The following is a 17,325-nucleotide window of genomic DNA, read 5'->3' on the forward strand; positions in this document are numbered from 1 at the left end:
AACCTACAAGGAGAGCAATGACAAAAGAGTCCAAATTCATACAAACTGATATTAACATATGAGAAGAGAACATTTAGATCTTACATAGTTTTGAGCACAGGAACATCATTTGCTAAACTTGGAAGAAAGCCAACCAGGATTAGGACTATGACAAAGAAGGAATATGCAAGTCTGTTGAATCTCCAACTGGCCTGGATGCTGTGCAAGCAGTTAATGTCACTGCATGGACATCCTCCAGGACTGGTCAGTGGCATTTATATTCTTATTGGTGTTATAAACTGGAGTATCCTGGTATTTTGACTGTTCTTCCTGTTTTAACTTCTAAGGATAACTGAGAGCATACTGGAGAGTGGAGAGAGCCATGTCAACAACTATATGCCATGTGCTATGTTAGTTACTGCGAGTTCAAAGGCAAATTAGACACGTGGTCCTCTGATGGAGGCTACAATCAACTGAGAGAGACAGACACATAGATAAGAAATCATTAAGAAGCTTTCTAAATGCAAAGATAAAGATTTGCACTGGATGTTAAGACACAGCACTAGACACACACCTAACTCATCGCAGGGGATCTGACAATACTTCCCAGACTTCCTTGAGAAGCTAACTAATGAACTGAGTCCTTAAAAGTGACTAGAATGGTTATTGGGAGAGGAGCAGAAAAGGCATGAGGTGGTGTGACTGTGGGGCTGGAGGCGAATGTGATTGGACATGAAACGTGCAGGAACTGAGAGACCAGAATTTGGGGTGTGTTCACAAGAGTGCTTAAGTTACCAAAAATAGTGATCCAGGAGACAAGATCTTCAATGAATAAAGGGGAATTACCAGGAGAACTATACATGACATCTAGTTTGTTTCCATGTCCTGGCTATTATAAACAGTGCTGCGATGAACATTGGGGTACACGTGTCTCTTTCAATTCTGGTTTCCTCAGTGTGTATGCCCAGCAGTGGGATTGCTGGGTCATAAGGCAGCTATTTCTAGTTTTTTAAGGAATCTCCACACTGTTCTCCATAGTGGCTGTACTAGTTTGCATTCCCACCAACGGTGTAAGAGGGTTCCCTTTTCTCCACACCCTCTCCAGCATTTATTGCTTGTAGACTTTTGGATCGCAGCCATTCTGACTGGTGTGAAATGGTACCTCATAGTGGTTTTGATTTGCATTTCTCTGATAATGAGTGATGTTGAGCATCTTTTCATGTGTTTGTTAGCCATCTGTATGTCTTCTTTGGAGAAATGTCTATTTAGTTCTTTGGCCCATTTTTTGATTGGGTCGTTTATTTTTCTGGAATTGAGCTGTAGGAGTTGCTTGTATATTTTTGAGATTAGTTGTTTGTCAGTTGCTTCATTTGCTATTATTTTCTCCCATTCTGAAGGCTGTCTTTTCACCTTGCTTATAGTTTGTTGTGCAGAAGCTTTTAAGTTTAATTAGGTCCCATTTGTTTATTTTTGCTTTTATTTCCAATATTCTGGGAGGTGGGTCATAGATCAGCAGATGAATGGATAAGAAAGCTGTGGTACATATACACAATGGAGTATTACTCAGCCATTAAAAAGAATACATTTGAATCAGTTCTAATGAGGTGGATGAAACTGGAGCCTACTATACAGAGTGAAGTAAGCCAGAAAGAAAAACACCAATACAGTATACTAATGCATATATATGGAATTTAGAAAGTTGGTAACAATAACCCTGTATACAAGACAGCAAAAGAGACACTGATGTATAGAACAGTCTTTTGGACTCTGTGGGAGAGGGAAAGAGTGGGATGATTTGGGAGGATGGCATTGAAATATGTATAATATCATGTATGAAACGAGTCGCCAGTCCAGGTTTGATGCACGATACTGAATGCTCGGGGCTGGTGCACTGGGATGACCCAGAGGGATGGTATGGGGAGGGAGTAGGGAGGAGGGTTCAGCATGGGGAACACATGTATACTTGTGGCAGATTCATTTTGATATATGGCAAAACCAATACAATATTGTAAAGTTAAATAAAATAAAATTAAAAAAAAAAAAGAACTATACATGACAAAAACAAAGGCCAGAAGAAAGCATTATAGACAAATAAGGTGAGAATAAAGGAGGTGGGGGATCAGAATTCTAAACCAGATTGTGGAGGTGAAATGGTATGGAGGTAGGTGGCATAAAGGATACCAAATGTGAGATTAGAGCAGGATAACATTTTTACTTCCCAATCTTAACTTTTAAACAAACTGAAAGATTAATAGGAGACACAGCTTCCTCAGGAACTACTTAAGGATTCAGATAAGGAGTTGAAAGGATGCTCTGAGAAGAGGCTGAGGATACAAGAAGTATCCAGACTTTGAGCACCATTTCATAAGCACAGGGAGAGGTGTTTGAGGCAGAGTGGAAGAAGAGGACTGAGAAATGAATTTCTGAACAGTAGGAGCAGGTAGCATGTGGTAGAGTGGCTTGGAGGGGAGTGTGTATTTATGAAGATAGCAGTAAGTAGCATGAGTACCCACTCCAGTATTCTTGCCTGGGAAACTCCATGGACAGAGGAGACTGACTGGCTATAGTCCATGGGGTTGCAAAGAGTTGAACATGGCTTTCAACTAAACACCAAAAAGCATGAGTACAGCGGCCATGCCTCATTCTGCTTAGGATGCTGTTAGTCAGACTTTCCCAACCTCAGCACTACTGACACTTTAGGCCAGAGGAGTCTTTGATGTGGGGTCCATCTTGTGCATTTTAGGGTGTTTGACATCATTCTTGGCATCTAACCACTTGAGGCCAGTAACATCATCTACCAAGCTACAACAGCCAAAAATGTCTCCAGACATTGCCAAGTGTCCTCTTGGTGGAAATATCCCCCAGTTGAAAACCACCGTGTTAGATCTAGTGGCTTCAGACTTAACTGTTCTGTGGTCTGGGGTGTGTTTTCAACAATAGAAGTTTCTACTTCCTAAGGTTTGGGGAGCATGGTAGAGGAGCATTAGGAGAATTTTCATGCTCCAAGGGTCAGGGGCCAGATACATGCGACAGCAGTGATCCTAGTGAGGAAAGATGAGGGGTAACTAAGTTCCTGTAGTTGTATCTTTAAGTGTTTGGAGAAATGAAACAGGAAACGGAGTCACAATGATACCAGAATTTTGAAATAGGTGAATGATGGTATCTGTAGGTGATAACTTGGGTGGTGGGGGTAAGGAACCCTGGAAATTTAAACTAAAATTCTCCTCTGAGATTTAAAATATATAATAAGTAATAAGTACATACAGTGAAGAAGTGCTGTTATTTTAAATATTAGGGATGACTTTTCCAGACCATTGAGGCTGGAATACATGGAAAGCAGATTAAAAACATGAAGACATCAATGACACTATTAAAACAATGAAGACATCAGTTAGCAGACAGTATGAGTGGAGGTGGAGGTAGATGTATTGATCAATGTTGGAAAGAAAGAAAAAGAAATGTTATGAACATCAGCAGCAGTCAGGAAACCGCTTTCTGGGTAAGTTAGGGGTATCAAATGAAAAACTAAGAACTACAATCCAGAGCAAAGCTTCAGTCTCTGTGTTCAATATTTGTAGAATAAATGAAGTATTGGATCTTAGCCTTATTCTATTATACATTTGAATTACCTAACAACTGCACTGCACTGATTCCACGTTTACTCAGCAAACATTTGGTTATAATTTGACACTCCATGTAGATTTTTCTATAGGGAGAGCACATCCTGTTCACATCAATGGGAATATTAGAGTTGAAATTTATTAAATAACTTTGCCTAAAGTTTTAATACATTGGTTTGATAACATTTGTTATAAGGAGGCAGATCCTGATATAATGTTTTTGAATGTGGGAAACTGAGGGGCAGAACTTGGATTTAGGAAAATTCATGAGATGTTACTTCCCTAAGGGGAAAATGGGCAATAGAAATTTCAGTCTAGAAATTACTCTGGTCTGGAGATGTGGATTTGAAAGTCACCACAGATTTGAAGAATACACAGAAAAACTGTACAAGAAAGATCTTCACGACCCAGATAATCACAATGGTGTGATCACTCATGTAGAGCCAGACATCCTGGAATGTGAAGTCAAGTGGGCCTTAGGAACCATCACTATGGACAAAGCTAGTGGAGGTGATGGAAATCCAGTTGAGCTATTTAATGTCCTAAAAATGGTGCTGTGAAAATGCTACACTCAATATGTCAGCAAATTTGGAAAACTCAGCAGTGTCCGCAGGACTGGAAAAGATCAGCTTTCATTCCAATCCCAAAGAAAGGCAATGCCAAAGAATGCTCAAGCTAGTGCACAATTGTACTCATCTCACACGCTAGTAAAGTAATGCTCAAAAATTCTCCAAGCCAGCCTTCAGCAATATGTGAACCATGAAATTCCAGATGTTCAAGCTGGTTTTAGAAAAGGCAGAGGAACCAGAGATCAAATTGCCAACATCTGTTGGATCATTGAAAAACCAAGAGAGTTCTAGAAAAACACCTACTGCTTTATTGACTATGCCAAAGCCTTTGACTGTGTGGATCATGATAAACTATGGAAAATTCTTCAAGAGATGGGACTATCAGACCATCTGATCTGCCTCTTGAGAAATCTGTATGCAGGTCAGGAAGCAACAGTTAGAACTGAATATGGAATAGCAGACTGGTTCCAAATAGGAAAAGGAGTATGTCAAGGCTGTATATTGTCACCTTGCTTATTAACTTATATGCAGAGTACATCATGAGAAATGCTGGGCTGGATGAAGCAAAAGCTAGAATCAAGATTGCAGGGGGAAATATCAATAACCTCAGATATGCAGATGACACCACTCTTAAGGCAGAAAGTGAGGAAGAACTAAAGAGCTTCTTGATGAAAGTGAAAAGAGGAGAGAGAAAAAGTAGGCTTAAAGCTCAACATTTGGAAAACTAACATCATGGCATCTGGTCCCATGACTTCATGGCAAATAGGTGGGGAAACAGTGGAAACAGTGACAGACTTTATATTTTGGTCTCCAAAATCACTGCAGATGGTGACTGCAGCCATGAAATTAAAAGACCCTTGTTCCTTGGCAGAAAAACAATGACCAACATAGACAGCATATGAAGAAGCAGAGACATTACTTTGCTAACAAAAGTCCATCTAGTCAAGGCTATGGTTTTTCCAGTAGTCATGTATGGACGTGAAAGTTGGACTATAAAGAAAGCTGAGTGCCTAAGAACTGATGGTTTTGAACTGTGGTGTTGGAGAAGACTCTTGAGAGTCCCTTGGCCTGCAAGGAGATCCAACCAGTCCATCCTAAAGGAGATCAGTCCTGAATGTTCATTGGAAGGACTGATGTTGAAGCTGAAACTCCAATACTTTGGCCACCTATGTGAAGAGCTGACTCATTTGAACAGATCCTGATGCTGGGAAAGATTGAAGGTGGGAAGAGAAGGGGACGACAGAGGATGAGATGATTGGATGGCATCGCTGACTCAATGGACATGAGTTTAGATAAACTCCAAGAGTTGGTGATGGACAGGGAGGCCTGGAGTGCTACAGTCCATGGGGTAAAGAGTCAGACACGACTGAGCGACTGAACTGAACTGAACAGGTTTGGAAGTCACCAGCTTCCCATGTGGCTCTGTGGTAAATAATCCTCGCCTATACAGAAGATCCCTGAGTCTAGAAGATCCCATGGAGGAGCAAATGGCAGCCTACTTCAGTATTCTTGCCTGGTAAGTCCAATGGACAGAGGAACTTGGTGGGCTACAGTTCATGGGGTCACAGAGTCGGACATGACTTAGTGACAAAACAACAACAACAACCATATTGATGGAAGCAATATGATTAGGCAAGATACCTCAGTAAGAGTGAGTAGAGGGAGAAGACAAGGGTAATAGCTCAAGGATGGTCAGTATTTAAGAAATAGACAGAGGAAAGGAAGAGGAGAAAGAGTGAGCTGAGAGGTAGGAGTGAATTTCAGTAGCAAAAAGCTAGGAATAAGATTCTTTCAAAGGTGAGGGAGTCCATAGTATGAAAAAGAAGTCAAATAAGATGGAGTTAAAAGAGAGTTCATTGTTTTCAATCAAAGGAGTGGTTGATCTTAGAGGGCATGATTTCAGTAAAGTCACAGGACAGAGGCCAAACTTTAGGGACTTGAGATGTAAATTGAATTTGAATCAATGGTAGGTTGCAGTGTGGAAGCAGATGAAGAAGGTATTGATGCCCTGTGAATCTAGAAAGGTTCAGGCTAACCAATTAATTAGTGGTGATCATAAAGCTGGAAATGACTAAGATGTGCCATCAAAGTGTAAAAAGTATTGTGTGATCTTCAAGGCTATAGTTTTTCTGGTAGTCATGTATGGATGTGAGAGTTGTACTATAAAGAAAGCTGAGCACTGAAGAATTTATGCTTTTGAACTGTGGTGTTGGAGAAGACTCTTGAGAGACCCTTGGACTGCAAGGAGATCCAACCAGTCCATCCTAAAGGAGATCAGTCCTGGGTGTTCATTGGAAGGACTGATGTTGAAGCGGAAACTCCAACACTTTGGCCACCTGATCCAAAGAGCTGACTCATTTGAAAAGACCCTGATGCCTGGAAAGACTGAAGGCAGGAGGAGAACAGAGGACGATAGAGGATGAGATGGTTAGATGGTATCACTGACTCAATGGACATGAGTCTGAGTAAACTCCAGAAATTTGTGATGGACAGGGAGGCCTGGCGTGCTGCAGTTCATGGGGTTGCAAAGAGTTGGACACGTCTGAGCAACTGAACTGAACTGAACTGATCTTATATTTCAATTTCCACTCACAGATGAAGCAGACTTTTTCAACTCAAATTTTGTAAGAATTCTGGCCCAATATCCTAAGGAGTCCATTGTATGTGATGAAGTAACTTGCCTCTTATGCATTTAGGATGATCCTGTGTTTTACTCTCTTTGGAAGAATTGAGAAAATCATCACTCAAATATTTTTCAGGTTCTGGGATTTTTCTTTCTTTTTTAAAATATTTACTTATTTATCTATTTATTTGGCTCCACCAGGTCTTAGTTGGGAATATGGAATCTCTCTCTCTCTCTCTCTTTTTTTTTTTTAATTGCAGCCAGCAGGATCTTTAGTTGCGGCATGTGAACTCTTAGTTGGGGCATTTACCTCCCTGATTAAGGATCAGACTCAGGTTCCCTGAATTGGGAGTATGGAATCTTAACCACTGGACCATCAGGGAAGTTCCTGTTCTGGGTTTTGATGCATTTGCATCACTGGGGGGTTATTAGAAATGCAGAATAAGGAGCCATCCATACCTACAAGATCAGAATCTGTATTTCTGCAATATCCTCTTATGATTTCTGCTCACATTAAAGTTTGAAAGACATAGATTTAGAGCAGTGGTTCTGAGCCTTGGCTATGCTTCAGGATCACTGAAGGAGATTAGAAATAACATTGATGCTCAGCTCTCCCTCTGCCCCCATTTAATTGGCTTGATGCAAGGCATGATCTGCTGGGAAAAATTGAAGGCAAAAAAAGAAAAGAGAGGCAGGGGATTAGATGGTTGGCTGGCATCATCGGCTCAGTGAACATGAGTCTGGGCAAACTCTAAGTGATAGTGAAGGACAGGGAAGCCTGGTACATTGCAGTCCATGGGGTCGCAAAGAGTCAGACATGATTTAGCAACTGATCAACAACAAGGGCATGGGCATGGCTATTTTTCAAATGCTCACCAGGTGATTCTTAAGTGAGGCAAGGGTTAAGAACCACTAGACCTGGGAAATAAGACCCTGAGAAAATGAAGGCTTAACCAGCCTATGTGGAGAAGGCAATGGCACCCCACTCCAGTACTCTTGCCTGGAAAAGCCCATGGACGGAGGAACCTGGTAGGCTGCAGTCCATGGGGTCGCTACGAGTTGGGCATGACTGAGCAACTTCACTTTCACTTTTCACTTTCATGCATTGGAGAAGGAAATGGCAACCCACTCCAGTGTTCTTGCCTGGAGAATCCCAGGGATGGCGGAGCCTGGTGGGCTGCTGTCTATGGGGTCACACAGAGTCGGACATGACTGAAGTGACTTAGCAGTAGCAGCAGCAACCGGCCTATGAGACAGATATAGATGGACTACTGGTGAAATGGGAGCCATGGTACTTTCTGATCCTTCAGTTCAGTGGGGTTGGAGGAAGATGAATTACACAAAACCTATTAGCTTCTTTGTGTTTCACAAAGAAAAGTTAAACTTATAAATGTTATATAATATAATTATATGAAAAATGAAGACAAGTATGCAAATAACTCATTGAAACATTGAGAATAAGATACAAAATGAAATGGATCTTGAGAAAGCATCTTAGGAACTGAAGAGTAATAAAAAATAAAGTGTATGTCTGGGTAAATACATTTAAACTCCAATTTCCAGATGAATTTTTGTATTGAATTCAGTATCTGCCCTCAGGTTTAGGCAATAGTATATAGATAAGGAAATTTCTAATCTAAAACTTCTTAAAATCCTATAATGGTCATAGTTACTGAAAGCCCAGTGGGGTTAAATAACCTGTTTTAAGTCTTTATCTATATGGCAGGGGATATAAAAGATTTGCACAATTATCTACCCAACTAAGGACAATCTGTGTACCCATAGGACCAAGACTGGCTTAGGCCAGAGTAGGACTTTTCAGTTGGTGTGGATACATAGCACAACAGTGTCCTCTTCTAAATTCATAAGGAAGTACCTGAGGTCATCACTTCCCTTTTTCTCAGAATGAATCTCACCTCTGATCTTTCCCACAGAGGGAACTGGGGATTGTTTGCTTGGCTGTTATTCTTTTCTTTTCCTTAGGTCATAGGCTACCAGGAATTTACTGATATGTTGCTCTAGACTATTTGCTTCCCTTTATAGGATTTTAGGTCGAACCTTCACAAAAATATCCACTAGATAATTTTTATGATGCTTTAAAAACCATTGCCTCATTTGAGACTCACTAAGATCATGTAAGTTATACAGAGCAGAGATTATATTTTCCTCTTATGGATGATAAAACTGATTGATGTTCAAAAACATGGAGTTAGTTCCCTAATGTCTCAGTGTTACTTGACATCACTGTTTATTGCTAGTAATAGTCCTTCCTGTTTAAAATACCAGGTCTAGAACTCGAGTTTTGTTCAACAGTCCAAGTGATTTTTTTTTTCACTTTCTTGCATTTGGATTTTGTCCCCCACCCTCTCATTTCTCTTTCATTCCCTTTTTCTTCTCCTATTTTCCTTTAATGCTATGTAATTCGTTATTTGTTCTCTTACATATAGTTTCCCTTTGCTTTATATTACAAAATTCCAGTTTCAGTCATAGCCCTCTCTATCTTAAATTGCAATTTTTATACATTTTTGTTCATATCCTGGTGACAATTATTTAAATCAAGAGTTTAAGAGTAACCGAACTGTTGGTGTTTTGTGGTTGGATCTAAATAACTGATGAATATATTTTTTCCTTGGGTCACTGGCAACTTTCAAGCGATGTCCTGTACATTACACCTTAATAAACACCATTTTACTCTGTGCTTTTTGAGTTCTGATTTCTTTCCCCAATAGAAGGGAAAACCAGATATTTTATCAAAGTGACAGTGTGGTATTCAGTTTTCAGATTTCTAGTTCTTGGAAGAGTGCCTTCAAAAGCCACAAAGTTCTTTAATTGTCCTGAGCACCTGCTTCAAAATACCTCAGTGTTAAACTATTTGTTTTTCCTCTTTAGGAGACCATAGTACCAGTTCTGTTAACACTTTGACACCAAGCCAAAATATACAGCAGTCATTTAAGATTGAGTATTAAAGGCCCCATTCACCATTTTTTTAAGAGAAGGGAAAAAAAGGAATAAAGGTCTTTCACACATTCCCTCTGTAATTATAAATGTAAGACCATTCTGGAGTCATCTACCTAGCAGATGGAAATATTGCAAGGGTTTACTATATAGTTCACTCTCATTTTCCAACAAAAAATAGATTGATTTTATTCATTTATTTTGGACTTCATTGGTACCCTTTTTCCTGGTCTTCAAGGTGCAAAAATAAGAAATAACTTTTTATATTAGTTAAATCAGTCATGCATATAGGAGGTGCTTCCATGCCTGGAATAAGTGCCACTGGGCATCTAACCACAGCTCTGGCCAACCACACATAGCTTCTCTTGTTCTACCAGGCCCTACCCCTTTGCTCTTCAATGCTCCCACAGTTCCTGGATCCTGGACTTCTCTGAAAGGAAGGTGTGCTTGCTTTGTGCGCTTGCTGATCAGTAATTCCTATGCCTTGCAGGCTCAGAGTACCCTGCTCCTTCTCCTTTCCCTGGATTTTCCAGCAAAAAGATACTGGTGAATAGCTTTGGGAAGAAGTTCATGGACTTTCCTTGGTTGAATTAAGATGTGTACACATAAGTATATATGAAGAAATGGTATGTGATATAATTTCACTCACACACATGTACAATGCTTACTGCATTCACTTCCTGCTCAGATTTCTTCTGAGAACTTTGTATAGTCCTTCATATTCTCTAAAATCTAAACTGTACAAACGAGGCCAGGACTAACTCAGAGACAAAGCCTGGCCAGTGATCTAGACCAGGGATGGCTCTGAGAAGCCAAACAAGGGACCTCAAACTGAATGATGACTGATGGAACCAAACACTTTCTCTTAAAAAAAATGTGAAACACAGAAAATGTGTCAAGGATGGCAGATTAATTAGAGCTAGAGACAAAAGGAAGCTGTAATCTTCACAATGAGAGAGGAAACAAGCTCTGTCTTCAACCAGTGACTTAGATGGCTGGGTGAATGGCTCCTGTGAACCAGTAGCCTCTTTAACCCTTGATTTTCCCATTTCCATGAGCTTCTCTTCTACCATAATTTAGCTATTCCCTCCTTTGGCCCAAATCACTAATTCAGGTCACTAGGTAGTGGCAAAATTGTATCTTGCCACTCCCTAGCATGGAAGAACTCCCTCATCATTCTAAAGCCAAACAAATATCCTACCCAAACATACCCCATTAGCTCCTGATATCCTTTCTTCTAAGGTTAAAAATTCTCCCTCATCTACTTTTTCCACATCTATTTCTTGCTTTTAAGAAACTCTTCATTTAGTCTTTCTCACTTCTGTTGATTTAATGTCTCACTCTCAACTGGGTCCTTCCCATTGACTTTTGGTTTTCTTTGATTGTCTGTTTTAAAAAAGGAGAGCATTTAAGAGAATAACATTACAAATGTTCATTTGTGTTAATAAGTGGTTAATGTTTTTCAACTTATGCCTCAGATTTATACTTTATAGAACAATTTATAGTTTATATAGAAATTATAAGAAAAACATACTCCATTCCCCCAGAATAATAAATGATGTTTTCCAATTTATGTCTTAGATTTATACTTTATGGAGCAACTTATATTTTATATGGAAATTATAAAACACACTTTGTTTTCTTTTTCAATCTCAGTTCCCCTTTTCTATTTTTATGCAAAAGTAGTCATCTTCATTAATTTAATGAATATCCTTCCTCTCCAGTCTTTATATGTTTACAATAGATATATATGTAAACAATAGATAGCACTACTTTATATATAAACAATAAATAGCACTATATGTAAACAATAGATAGCACTACTTTTTGAGTTTACAAACTTTTCATAAACATCATTTACAACTCTTTGCGACCCCATGGACTATACAGTCCATAGAATTCTCCAGGCCAGAATACTGGAGTGGGTAGATTTTTCCTTCTCCAGTGGATTTTCCTGACCCAGGAATTGAACCAGGTCTCCTGCATTGCAGGTGGATTCTTTACCAGCTGAGCACAAGGGAAGCCCAAGAATACTGGAGTGGGTAGCCTATCCCTTCTCCAGGGGATCTTCCCAACCCAGGGATTGAACCCAGGTCTTCTGCATTGCAGTCAGATTCTTTACCAGCTGAGCCACAAGGGAAGCCCAATAAGTTTTATGGCCGCATGTAAATTCTATAGTTATCATCTGCTGTCCTAAATCACTGGCTCCAACAGTCATTTGTGCCAAGGCTACAAAGTCAACGGCAAGGTAGCAATGGATCTAATAGCAACAAAAGGACACTTTGAGAAATTCCAAACTTTTAAGTTTTAAAGCATTATGATATTTCACAGAAGGAGAAATAGTGGTATGACTTAATTGTATGAAGAGGAGACCAGAACTAAAAATAGGTGGTTTTGTGTATCCAAAGTTCCATGTTAAGTCCAATGCGTAGAAAATATCACCCAACTTTCATTCATATATTTACTTATTTCTTGAATTAAAAATAATATTGAGCTATGTTCTCAGTAAAGTCATATTAAGTTTAAAGACAGATGTGAAGAAGAAGGCATCACTCTTGCTCTCTTACAATTTACAGACTAATAAGAACAACAGATGTAATGAGGTTTGTACTAGGACTATGAAGTGATGCTCCCATAACACAGTGGAGGTGAAGCCTGACTTGCTAAAGGAGCCTAGGAAGCCCTCACAGTGTAGGGGGCATCCCTGGTAGCTAAGCTGGTAAAGAATCTTCCTGCAGTACAGGAGACCCCAGGTTGATTTCTGGGTTGGGAGGATCCCCTGGAGAAGGGATAGGCTACCCACTCCAGTATTCTTGGACTTCCCTGGTGGCTCAATCGGTAAAGAATCTGTCTACATTGAGGGAGACCTGGGTTTGATCCGTAGGTTAGGAAGAAAACCACAATCACAGAAAAACTAACCAAACTGATCATATGGATCACAATCTTTTCTAAGTGAAATTATGAGCCATGCTGCATAGGGCCAACCAAGATGGGCAGGTCATAGTGGAGAGTTCTGACAAAATGTGGTCCACTGGAGAAGGGAATAGCATACCACTTCAACATTCTTGCCTTGAGAACCCCATGAACAGTATGAAAAGGCAGAAAGATAGGACACTGAAAGATGAACTCCCCAGGTCAGTAGGTGCCCAATATGCTACTGGAGGAGAGTGAAGAAATAGCTCCAGAAGGAAAGAAGAGGTTGAGCCAAAGTGGAAACAAGGCCCAGTTGTGGATGTGTCTGGTGGTGAAAGTGAAGTCTGATGCTGTAAAGAACAATATTGTATAGGAACTTGGAATGTTAGGTCCCTGAATCAAGGTAAATTGGAAGTGGTCAAACAGGAGATGGCAAGAGTGAACATCAACATTTTAGGAATCAATGAACTAAAATGGACAGAAATGGGTGAATTTAATTCAGATGACCATTATATTTACTACTGTGAGCAAAATACCTTAAGAGAAATAGAATAGCCCTCATAATCAACAAAACAATCCAAAATGCAGTATTTGGGTGCAATCTCAAAAATGACAGAATGATCTCTGTTCATTTCCAAGGCAAACCATTCAATATCACAGTAATCAAAGTCTATGTCCCAACCACTAATGTGGAAGAAGCTGAAGCTGAATGGTTCTATGAAGACCTACAACACCCCAAAATGATGTCCTTTCATCATAGAGGACTGGAATGCAGAAGTAGGAAGTCAAGAGATATCTGGAGTAACAGGCAAGTTTGGCCTTGGAGTACAGAACGAAACAGGGCAAAGGCTAATAGAGTTTTGCCAAGAGAATGCATTGGTCATAGCAAATACCCTCTTCCAACAACACAAGAGAAAACTCTACACACGGACATTGCCTGATGGCCAATACTGAAATAAGATTGATTACATTTTTTGCAGTCAAAGATGGAAAAGCTCTATACAGTCAGCAAAAACAAGACCAGGAGCTGACAGTGGCTCAGATCATTAATTCCTTATTGCAAAATTAAGACTTAAATTGAAGAAAGTAGGGAAAACTACTAGGCTATTTAGATATGACCTAAAGCAAATCCCTCACGACTATATAGTGGAAGTGACAAATAGATTCAAGGGATTAGATTTGATAGGGTGCCTGAAGAACTGGTGGACAGAGGTTCATGACATTATACAGGAGGCAGTGATCAAAACCATCCTGAAGAAAAAGAAATGCAAAAAGGCAAAATGGCAAAATCGCTGTCTGAGGAGGCCTTATAAATAGCTGAGAAAAGAGAAGTGAAAGACAAAGGAGAAAAGGAACGATATACCTGTTTGCATGCAGTTTCAAAAAATAGCAAGGAGAAAAAAGAAAGCCTTCCTAAGTGAACAATGCAAAGAAATAGAGGTAGACAATAGAATGGGAAAGACTAGAGATACATTCAAGAAAATTAGAGATACCAAGGGAATGTTTCATGCAAAGATGGGCACAATAAAGGACAGAAATAGTATGGACCTAACAGAAGCAGAAGATATAAAGAAGTGGTAAGAATGCACAGAACTATACAAAAAAGATCTTAATGACCCAGATAACCACAATGGTATGATCACACAACTAGAGCCAGACATCCTGGAGTGTGAAGTCAATTGGGCCTTAGGAAGTATCACTATGAACGAAGCTAGTGGAGGTGATGGAATTCCAGTTGAACTATTCCACATCCTAAAAGATGATGCCGTGAAAGTGCTGCACTCAATAAGCCAGCAAATTTGGAAAACTCAGCAGTGGCCACAGGACTGGAAAAGGTCAGTTTTCATTCCAATGCCAAAGAAAGGCAATGCCAAAGAATGCTCAAACTACCACACAATTGCACTCATCTCACATGCTAGCAAACTAATGCTCAAAATTCTCCAAGCCAGGCTTCAACAGTATGTGAATCAAGAACTTCCAGATGTTCAAGCTGGATTTAGAAAAGGCAGAGGAACAAGGGTTGAAATTACCAAGATCTGTTGGATCATCAAAAAAGCAAGATTAGCCACGCTGAAGCCTTTGACGGTGTGTATCACAACAAACTCTGGAAAATTCTTCAAGAGCTGGGAATACTAGACCACCTCACCTCCTTCCTGCAAAACCTGTGTGAAGGTCAAGAAGCAACAATTAGAACCAAATAGGGACCAACGGACTGGTTCCAAATTGGGAAAGGAGTTTGTCAACGCTATATATTGTCACCCTATTTAACTTATATGCAGAGTACATCATGTGAAATACCAGGCTGAATGAAGCACAAGCTGGAATCAAGATTGCTGGGAGAAATAGCAACAATCTCAAATATGCAGATGACACCACCCTTGAGGCAGAAAGTGAAGAGGAACTGAAGAGCCTCTTGATGAATGTGAAAGAGGAGAGTGAAAAGGCTGGCTTAAAACTCAGTGTTCACAAACAAAGATCATGGCACCCAGTCCCATCATTTCATCTCAAATAGATGAGGAAACAATGGAAACAGTAACAGACTTTCTTGGGCTCCAAAATCACTGCAGATGGTGAGCACAGCCATGAAATTAAAAAACACTTGCTCCTTGGAAGAAAAGCTATGACCAACCTAGGCAGCATATTAAAAATGAGAGCCATTACTTTTCTGATAAAGTTCGGTCTACGTGGTTTTTCTAGTAGTCATGTATGGATGTGAGAGTTGGACCAAAAAGAAAGCTAAGTGCTGAAGAACTGATGTTTTTGAACTTAGTAGACTGGAGAAGACTCTTGAGAGTCCTTTGGACTGCAAGGAGATCAAATCAGTCAATCCTAAAAGAAATCACATGTATACCTGTGGCGGATTCATTTTGATATTTGGCAAAACTAATACAGTTATGTAAAGTTTAAAAATAAAATAAAAAAAAAAAAAGAAATCAATCCTGAATATTCATTAAAAGGACTGATGCTGAAGTTGAAGCTCCAATATTTTGGCCACCTGATGCAAAGATCTGAGTCACTGGAAAAGACCTAATGCTGGGAAAGATTGAAGGTAAGAGAAGGGGACGATGGAGGACAAGATGGTTGGGTGGTATCACTGACTTAAGGACATGAGTTTGAGCAAGCTCCAGGAGATGGTGAAGCACAGGGGAGTCTGGCCTGCTGCAGTCCATGGGGTCGCACAGAGTCAGACATGACTAAGTGAACAACCCACTCCAGTGTTCTAGGGCTTCTCTGGTGGCTCAGATGGTAAAGATTCTGCCTGCAATGCAGGAGACCTGGTTCAATCCCTGGGTTGGGAAAATCACCTGGAGCAAGGCATAGCAACCCACTCCAGTATTCTTGCCTGGAGAATCCCCATGTACAGAGGAGCCTGGTGGACTACAGTCCACGGGTCACAAAGAGTCAGACATAACTGAGCGACTAAGTGCATGGCACAGGGAGGGAGTTTCAGATGGTAATTAAAAGCTGAGGAAGAATTAACCCAAGAAAGAAGAACTTTGAAGGATATTTCATGTAGAGGGTACGGTATGAATCTGACAGCCCATGGAGTTTGACACATAGGAAGACTCTTGAGAGTCCCTTGGACTGCAAGGAGATCCAACCAGTCCATTCTGAAGGAGATCAGCCCTGGGATTTCTTTGGAAGGAATGATGCTAAAGCTGAAACTCCAGTACTTTGGCCACCTCATGCAAAGAGTTGATTCATTGGAAAAGACCCTGATGCCGGGAGGGATTGGGGGCAGGAGGAGAAGGGGACGACAGAGGATGAGATGGCTGGATGGCATCACTGACTCGATGGATGTGAGTCTCAGTGAACTCCAGGAGTTGGTGCTGGACAGGGAGGCCTGGAGTGCTGCGATTCATGGGGTCGCAAAGAGTCGGACACGACTGAGCGACTGATCTTATCTGATCTGATCTGAAGCACTCCATAATATTTGGTAATTGTGTGATATGTGAATGAAAGGGGGGAAATGGACCCTTTTCATGGCAGTGATAAATAAGAAAGCCAAGGACTTCTCTAGGGTTTGGTTGTACTGTTTTGATCCATCTGAAAGAAAAAAAAAAAGAGGAACAAGGATGGTTTCTATGTCTTCCCTGTCACAACATACCATGATCTAAATCATTTGTTTGCTGGTAGGACTTTTCCTAAATGCATTTAGATGAGTGAGTTTGATAATGATGGAGCTTATGTCTGGTTTCTTGGTAACCTCATGAAAGGTTGTTTAAGAATGGTGGTAAGATGATTGATACAAAGCCACCAACAGACAAAGCAGAGGGCAAAGTTGCTTTAAGGTAGGTTAGGTGACACGACTTTCTCACACAGAGGGCTGTATGGTACAAGGGATGCAGAAGCACCCCAGAGCAGATGGACAAGCCTCTGCCACCTTTGCTTAGACTTCCCTGGTGGCTCATATGCCACCCAATTTAGAGAAGACACCGTCAGACTCTTTGGGAAACTCCTATTTTCTGATCTCCCAGGAATACTGATAACTTCCTTGCCCTTTCAAATATTCTGGAGATTCTGGTTATACTCCTGTCTAATCACAACAAGACACAAATAAAGACAGTCTCCGCAACTTTTTGGGTACTTTCTACAAATCTGGGTAAATCAGAACAGTACCACCACTCAGCATTTGCAGATCTAAGCCTTCAGGCCTGCTTCAGTT

The sequence above is a fragment of the Bubalus bubalis genome, chromosome 4, assembly GCF_019923935.1.
Source record: "Bubalus bubalis isolate 160015118507 breed Murrah chromosome 4, NDDB_SH_1, whole genome shotgun sequence".
NCBI lineage: Eukaryota > Metazoa > Chordata > Mammalia > Artiodactyla > Bovidae > Bubalus > Bubalus bubalis.